We start from the raw sequence: 7500 nt of genomic DNA on the forward strand, positions 1-7500 counted from the left end.
TTGGGAAAATAGGTATAGTTTCATGACAAAATTTCGGAAAATTACGCCGTTCTGAGACTAAAAACATCGTATTTTTTATATGATTTGTGGCCGCAGGGGTATAAAATCAATTGGAATAGCGCCAACGTTATCCCTGCGTGTCGTAAGAGGCGACTAAAAGGGATGGGACGAGGGAGCTGGGAACCCCCTCTCCTGTATTTACAATCCTGTGAGACATCAACAAAGAGATGGAGCTGGGGGGAGAGTGACTGCTCCCCGCACTCTAGTGTTAGGGTGTTTGAATGTGCGTGGATGTCGTACGATAGAGAGTAAAAGATGTGAGATTGTAAGTATGTTTAGGAATAGAAGGATGGATGTATTGGCCTTGTGTGAAACAAAGATAAAAGGGAAGGGTGAAGTGATGTTTGGTGAAATGTCTGGTAGAATGTCTGGGATTGAAAGAGGAGGAGGGAGAGAGGTTGTGGCTTTATTGCTGAGTGAATAGATGACAGGTAAAGTAGTGGAAGGGAAGGAGATATCATCTAGGTTGATGTGGATAAGGGTTAGGTTGGGTAAGGAATGTTGGGCATTTGTCAGTGGGTATGGGCCAGGCAGTGAGAAAAGTGAAGAAGAGCGGAATGAGTTCTGGAATGAATAAACTAGGTGTGTAGAAGGACTGGGTAGAAGGAATTATGTAGTTGTCATGGCCGACTTAAATGCTAGAGTGGGTGCTGGAGAGGTAAAAGGTGTCATTGGGAAGTATGGCGTACCAAGTGAAAAGGAGAGTGGTGAGAGACTGGTAGATATGTGTTGAGCAAGAGATAATGATAAGTTCTAGCTTTTTCAAAAAGAAAGATAAAAACAAGTATACATGGGTAAGAGTGGCAAATGGAAGAGTAGTAGAAAGGGCATTAATGGATTATGTGTTGATAACTAAAAGAATGTTTGGAAGATTGAAAGACGTGCACGTGTTTAGGGGTATGGCTAACGGTATGTCTGATCATTTTTTGGTGGAAGGAAAATTAGTTGTAGCAAAAGAGTGGGGGAATAGAGTAGGTGGATGTAAAAGGGAGCTAGTGAGGGTTGAAGAGCTGATAAAACTGGGGGTGAAAAGTAAATATCAGGAAAGGTTGAAAATGGCATATGACGAAGTGAAAGTAAGAAAAACTGGTAATTTAGAGGAGGAGTGGAAGTTAGTAAAAGAAAATTTTGTTGGGATTGCAAGTGATGTGTGTGGCAAGAAGGTTGTTGGAGGCAGCATGAGGAAGGGCAGTGAATGGTGGAATGAATGATTGAAGGTAAAAGTGGAAGAGAAAATGAGGGCTTTTGAAGATTGGCTGCAGAGTAATAGTATAGAGAAGTATGAAAAATATAGAGAGAAAAATGTGAAAGTAAAGCGCAAAGTACGTGAGGCAAAGAGGGCAGCTGACCTGAGGTGGGGTCAGGGATTGGGTCATTCATATGAAGAGAATGAAAAGAAGTTTTGGAAAGAAGTGAAGAGAGTAAGGAAGGCTGGCGCAAGAATTGAAGAGACAGTGAAAGATGGAAATGGAAGGTTGTTAAAAGGAGAGGAAGCAAGGAAAAGGGTGGGCAGAATATTTTGAAAGTTTACTGAATGTTGAGGATAATAGGGAGGCATATATAATTGCTGTTGCAGGTGTTGAGGTGCCGGTGATGGGAGATGAGATTGAGAGAGAGATTACAATAGAGGAAGTGAGGAGAGCACTAGATGAAACGAGAGTAGGAAAAGCATCTGGTATGGATGGTGTGGGAGCTGAGATGTTGAAGGAAGGGGGTGTGACTGTACTTGAATGGTTGGTGAGATTGTTTAATATGTGTTTTGTGTTGTCAATGGTACCAGTAGATTGGGTTTGTGCATGTATTGTACCACTATATAAGGGTAAGGGAGATGTGCATGAGTGTTGTAATTCAAGAGGTATTAGTTTGTTGAGTGTAGTTGGAAAAGTGTATGGTAGAGTACTGATTAATAGGATTAAGGATAAAACAGAGAATGCAATCTTAGAAGTACAGGGTGGTTTTAGAAGAGGTAGGGGTTGTATGAATCAGATTTTTACAGTTAGGCAGATATGAGAGAAATATTTAGCAAAAGGTAAGGAGGTGTATGTTACGTTTATGGATCTGGAGAAAGCGTATGATAGAGTTGATAGGGAAGCAATGTGGAATGTGATGAGGTTATATGGAGTTAGTGGAAGGTTGTTGCAAGTAGTGAAAAGTTTCTACAAAGGTAGTAAAGCTTATGTTAGGATAGGAAATGAAGTGAGCGATTGGTTTTCGGTGTGAGTGGGGCTGAGACAGGGATGTGTGATGTCGCCGTGGTTGTTTAACTTGTATGTTGATGGAGTGGTGAGAGAGGTGAATGCTCGAGTGCTTGGACGAGGATTAAAACTGGTAGACGAGATTGACCATGAATGGGAGGTAAATCAGTTGTTGTTTGCGGACGATACTGTACTGGTTGCAGACACGGAAGAGAAGCTTGGCCGATTAGTAACAGAATTTGGAAGGGTGTGTGAGAGAAGAAAGTTGAGAGTTAATGTGGGTAAGAGTAAGGTTATGAGATGTACGAGAAGGGAAGGTGGTGCAAGGATGAATGTCATGTTGAATGGAGAGTTACTTGAGGATGTGGATCAGTTTAAGTACTTAGGGTCTGTTGTTGCAGCAAATGGTGGATTGGAAGCAGATGTACGTCAGAGAGTGAATGAAGGTTGCAAAGTGTTGGGGGCAGTTAAGGGAGTAGTAAAAAATAGAGGGTTGGGCATGAATGTAGAGAGAGTTCTATATGAGAAAGTGATTGTACCGACTGTGATGAATGGATCAGAGTTGTGGGGAATGAAAGTGACGGAGAGACAGAAATTGAATGTGTTTGAGATGAAGTGTCTAAGGAGTATGGCTGGTGTATCTCAAGTAGATAGGGTTAGGAAAGAAGTGGTGAGGGTGAGAACGGGTGTAAGAAATGAGTTAGCAGCTGGAGTGGATATGAATGTGTTGAGGTGGTTTGACCATGTTGAGAGAATGGAAAATGACTGTCTGCTAAAGAAGGTGATGAATGCAAGAGTTGATGGAAGAAGTACAAGAGGAAGGCCAAGGTTTGGGTGGATGGATGGAGTGAAGAAAGCTCTGGGTGATAGGAGGATAGATGTGAGAGAGGCAAGAGAGCGTGCTAGAAATAAGAATGAATGGCGAGCGATTGTGACGCAGTTCCGGTAGGCCCTGTTGCTTCCTCTGGTGCCTTAGATGACAGCAGAGTTAGCAGCAGTAGGGGATTCAGCGTTATGAAGCTTCATCTGTGGTGGATAACGGGGGGAGGGTGGGCGTGGCACCCTAGCAGTACCAACTGAACTCGGTTGAGTCCCTTGTCAGGCTGGGAGGAACGTAAAGAGGAGTGGTCCCCACCCCACCTCCCCCTTTTTTTTTTGATGTCGGCTACCCCCCAAAATTGGGGGAAGTGCCTTGGTATATGTATGTATGTCAATTAAACAAATTTCTGATAGCCTTTGCCAGAATCTAATAGCGTCCTCATTTACCTCCACTTACTTTTGATACGAAGTAATAAATTCTTATAGTATTCAAAGTTTTATGAAGTCATCAGTATAAATTGTATCCATCACCGATTATCTATTATGCAATGGTGATACTTAAATTTCGTTACTTGTAAACCTTCCAACAACAATAACTACTTTATTCTACTGCTGCTATCTTTTACAAATCAACCAATAATGAATACGGTTAAAAATATTTGCTAGAACATTAACGGTTATCAAATAATATCTAGGCAATGATACAATATCTTACAGGCTGTATCAAAGATACTCATTTAACCTCTCTCCACACCCCCTAAAAAAGAAATGACTTCCTTATTTCCTCAGTGTCGGACTGGCTGGGGCAAGGGGTTGTGAAGAGAAGACTCCACAACCCCGACCCTTCCCTGCAGTGTCCACTTGGCCCCTCCTACGAAAAAATAGTAAGTGTGTGTGTATATATATATATATATATATATATATATATATATATATATATATATATATATATATATATATATATATATATATATATATATGTAAATATAATGTGGGTGTGTTTTGTATTTGCAGTGGATAGTTGAGACGTCAAATGATAATAAAGAATTGAAATAGGGCAACACGATTTGTAACTTTTGTATGCTTTTGCTAACAAAGAAAGCCCTTTACTGTCTTTGGTTCGCTAAGGTTGGAGAAGGCTCCGCCCATTTCGTAGAAGTAGTAAGAAGAGCAACACCTTGTCTGTTTTTTCATGGGAACAATAGAGAAATCTAACGAAAGATATCCCCCGAGTGTCGTCGTTCTTTTGATTCTAACTGTATACAAGGTTGTAGGTTATACATACCTTGTCTCCATAAACCATTTTGTAAAAGCAATGCACTCATTAATTTCGTGTCTTTGGAGTTGGGTTTTAGCTTATCACTTTTGGAATCTAGATTTGGAAATCCACAGAACCCAAGTTCTTAGATGTACAGGTGGCAGTGTTCCAAGTTGCACCACCTCTTTCTGTCCAAGTAGTCTTTCACGTATGAAACTAGAACTACATCAAACGAGCTTTGATGATCTTCAAGCTTGGCCCTTTTCAATACTTATGTTGGCTTGATCATGTAAATGATTTACATGTATCAGCTTGAATGATCTCTGACAGGGTTTTTGGAAACAAGCCTGTCTTGCAGAAAACATTTTGCCTACCACCTTGGAATGTAAACAATTGCCTCTTATTTCTAGGGCTTGGGATTTTATATAAGGCTAAGCTGCTGCCTCTCCCTTGAAAGATACAAAATAGACACAGTGATCAGTCCTTCCAGAAACTTTCATCTCATGTTTTTCACTGAAAGTGCATACTGGTGGAAAAATTTCTTGGAAGAGGTTGATGGTTTACGAGTGGATCAAATTGTTGAAGGTCCATCGTCTGGTACAATACATTTCAAGTGATCTTGGTGCTTAGTGAAGGTTTAATAACATCCCTGATGATAGTCTGTGATTTCTAAGTACATACCAAGGTCTATATACTGTATGTTAGATCTGATCACAGATGGGGATTAAGTCGCTTAAGCCTGTGGAGTGAGGTATGCTAGCAGCTTAGTTCGCCTCTCACCTGGGTGAAGCGGAGTCAGTTCATACCTGTTAATCGTTTAGATAATTTAACTTCTTGTCTTATCTCCAGGAAAAAAAGATGAAAGAAAATGCCTAAAGTATGTGCTGTATTTGGTTGTTATAGCAGAGGGAAATAAGTTGTAGATATCTCTTACTGTTGCTTTCCAAAAAATTATAAACTTCAAAGAAATGGGTATGCCTCTGTCGTAGCGAATTGTACCTTAACCTTTTACGGAGGGACGTTTCTTTACTTAAAAACCAATATGATTTAGATGAAGGGGTGCAATGACAGTACTTTATCATAAGGTTCATTACACAACAAGGAACATGAAAAACCCTCTGAACCTGGGGGAAATCATATAACACCGTGTCTTTCAGCGATGACATTTGCAACATTCGATGATATCCTGAAATATTTACAAGACATATCCTTGGAGGAGGCTATGGAAAAGTGGATCTTTATTGCAAGAAAACTCTTCCAGTAACAGTTGTTAAGAAAAGTACCTGATTCAGATGAAAGAACCTGGATAGAAGAGATTTCTAAATCCCAAGGAGCACTTGTTCATCCCAGTGATACAGCCATCAAGAAATGGCGTGGTGATATCAAAAGTCTTGTTGATTTGCCTGAAGAGGTAGTAGGTTATTATGTCCGTGGTCAGATGATCTTTTAAAATACGTGTTCTAAACAGAACTGTTAAAAAAATCAAAAGTTTCAAAGTAATGTGAATTAAATGTAAGTCAGCTTTGTATTATTAGATGTCAGTGTTCTTATATTGTATATCTTTCATCACGTATATACCTTATATCTGAAGATTTCTATATAATTTTCTAACTTTCTTTAAATTGAATTTCTATTCTCATTCATTCAAAAGTCCTAATGTTTGCCATTGATGATTATTGTCAACAATTTTGATTAGATAGTTTCCAGTTGGACATCTATTCTTTTAAAAGAACTAAAATCGTAATCGTAAACCGTCATTCTAAACAACAATGAATCTCTCTCTCTCTCTCTCTCTCTCTCTCTCTCTCTCTCTCTCTCTCTCTCTCTCTCTCTCTCTCTCTCTCTCTCTCTCAGAACTGCCTTTACTGGTAATGACTCTAAGGTTTTCTGAGGATCTGTCAAAGAACTTTATCTTTTCACGCCTACTTGTGAAGCCATTAAATGCCGATACATGTCAATAAAAGATTTCTCATGGTTTGGGGAAACAAGGGCTGTGGAATTATAGAATTTCGTAGGATCTTTTTATGCTAATCTGTTTTTTTTTTTTTTTACTAGGCCGGGGAAAAGAAACTTCATCCATGAAGTTCAGGAAAAACAAATTTGTATAAAATGATATCATTTAATTACACAGGATAGGAAAATAGAGATTTAAGTATCTCATCCCCAAATAGGTTAACTGAGCCGCTCACCCAGGATGCCACCAGATGACGGCAGAGCTTGACCGTGGGTAGGTGCTTGCCCAGACTTTACATATACAATATACTGTAGACCTTGGTCCAGACCATCAAGATTGTAGTTACCCAACACACACCGTCCATCAGGGGCGTAGGACCGTTTTTTGGGGGGTGGGGCTAAAGTTTGGAAGGCACTGGTGGCGGGGATGGAGGTCTGGGCGACCTTCTCCAGATTTTTTTTTTTTTTTTTTTTTTTTTTTTTTTTTTTTTTTTTTGACGAGAAAACGCCATTAGATGTGATTTCCTGGCATCTGACAGCAGGTTTTACAGGCAAAAAAATCATATTTCTTTGGACGATTTTTATGTGATCAATTACAATTCGTATACAATGATTATCATAAAATACCGGTAGGCTACATCAGGAATTTACTGAAAAATAGGCTAATAATGTTCATTTTTTGTTAAAGATTAATTCCAATATCGATCATGTTAGGGAAATCACTTTTCTAACCCTACAACGTTTTTACTTACGATTTATATCTATCATTTGTTTTTCAGTTCAAATTTCATCTTTAGATTTTGACCAGCTTTTATATTTCTAATTTCCTCTAATTTCTATTTTGCAGAAGAAAATTATCTAGTGTTTTAATTGATAATCGCGTAGATGAAAATCGCACAAACAGATATGTATTCCATAGACTTAATATTGTTTTGGTCATAAAAAATATATATACATAATATGTATATATATATATATATATATATATATATATATATATATATATATATATATATATATATATATATATTTGGGTATATATTTACATATATATATATATATATATATATATATATATATATATATATATATATATATGTATATATATAAATATATATATATATATATATATATATATATATATATATATATATATATATATATATATATATATTTGTATATATGTATATACATATATATATGTATATATATACA

This window comes from Palaemon carinicauda, chromosome 6 (assembly GCF_036898095.1).
Source record: "Palaemon carinicauda isolate YSFRI2023 chromosome 6, ASM3689809v2, whole genome shotgun sequence".
Classification (NCBI taxonomy): Eukaryota; Metazoa; Arthropoda; class Malacostraca; order Decapoda; family Palaemonidae; genus Palaemon; species Palaemon carinicauda.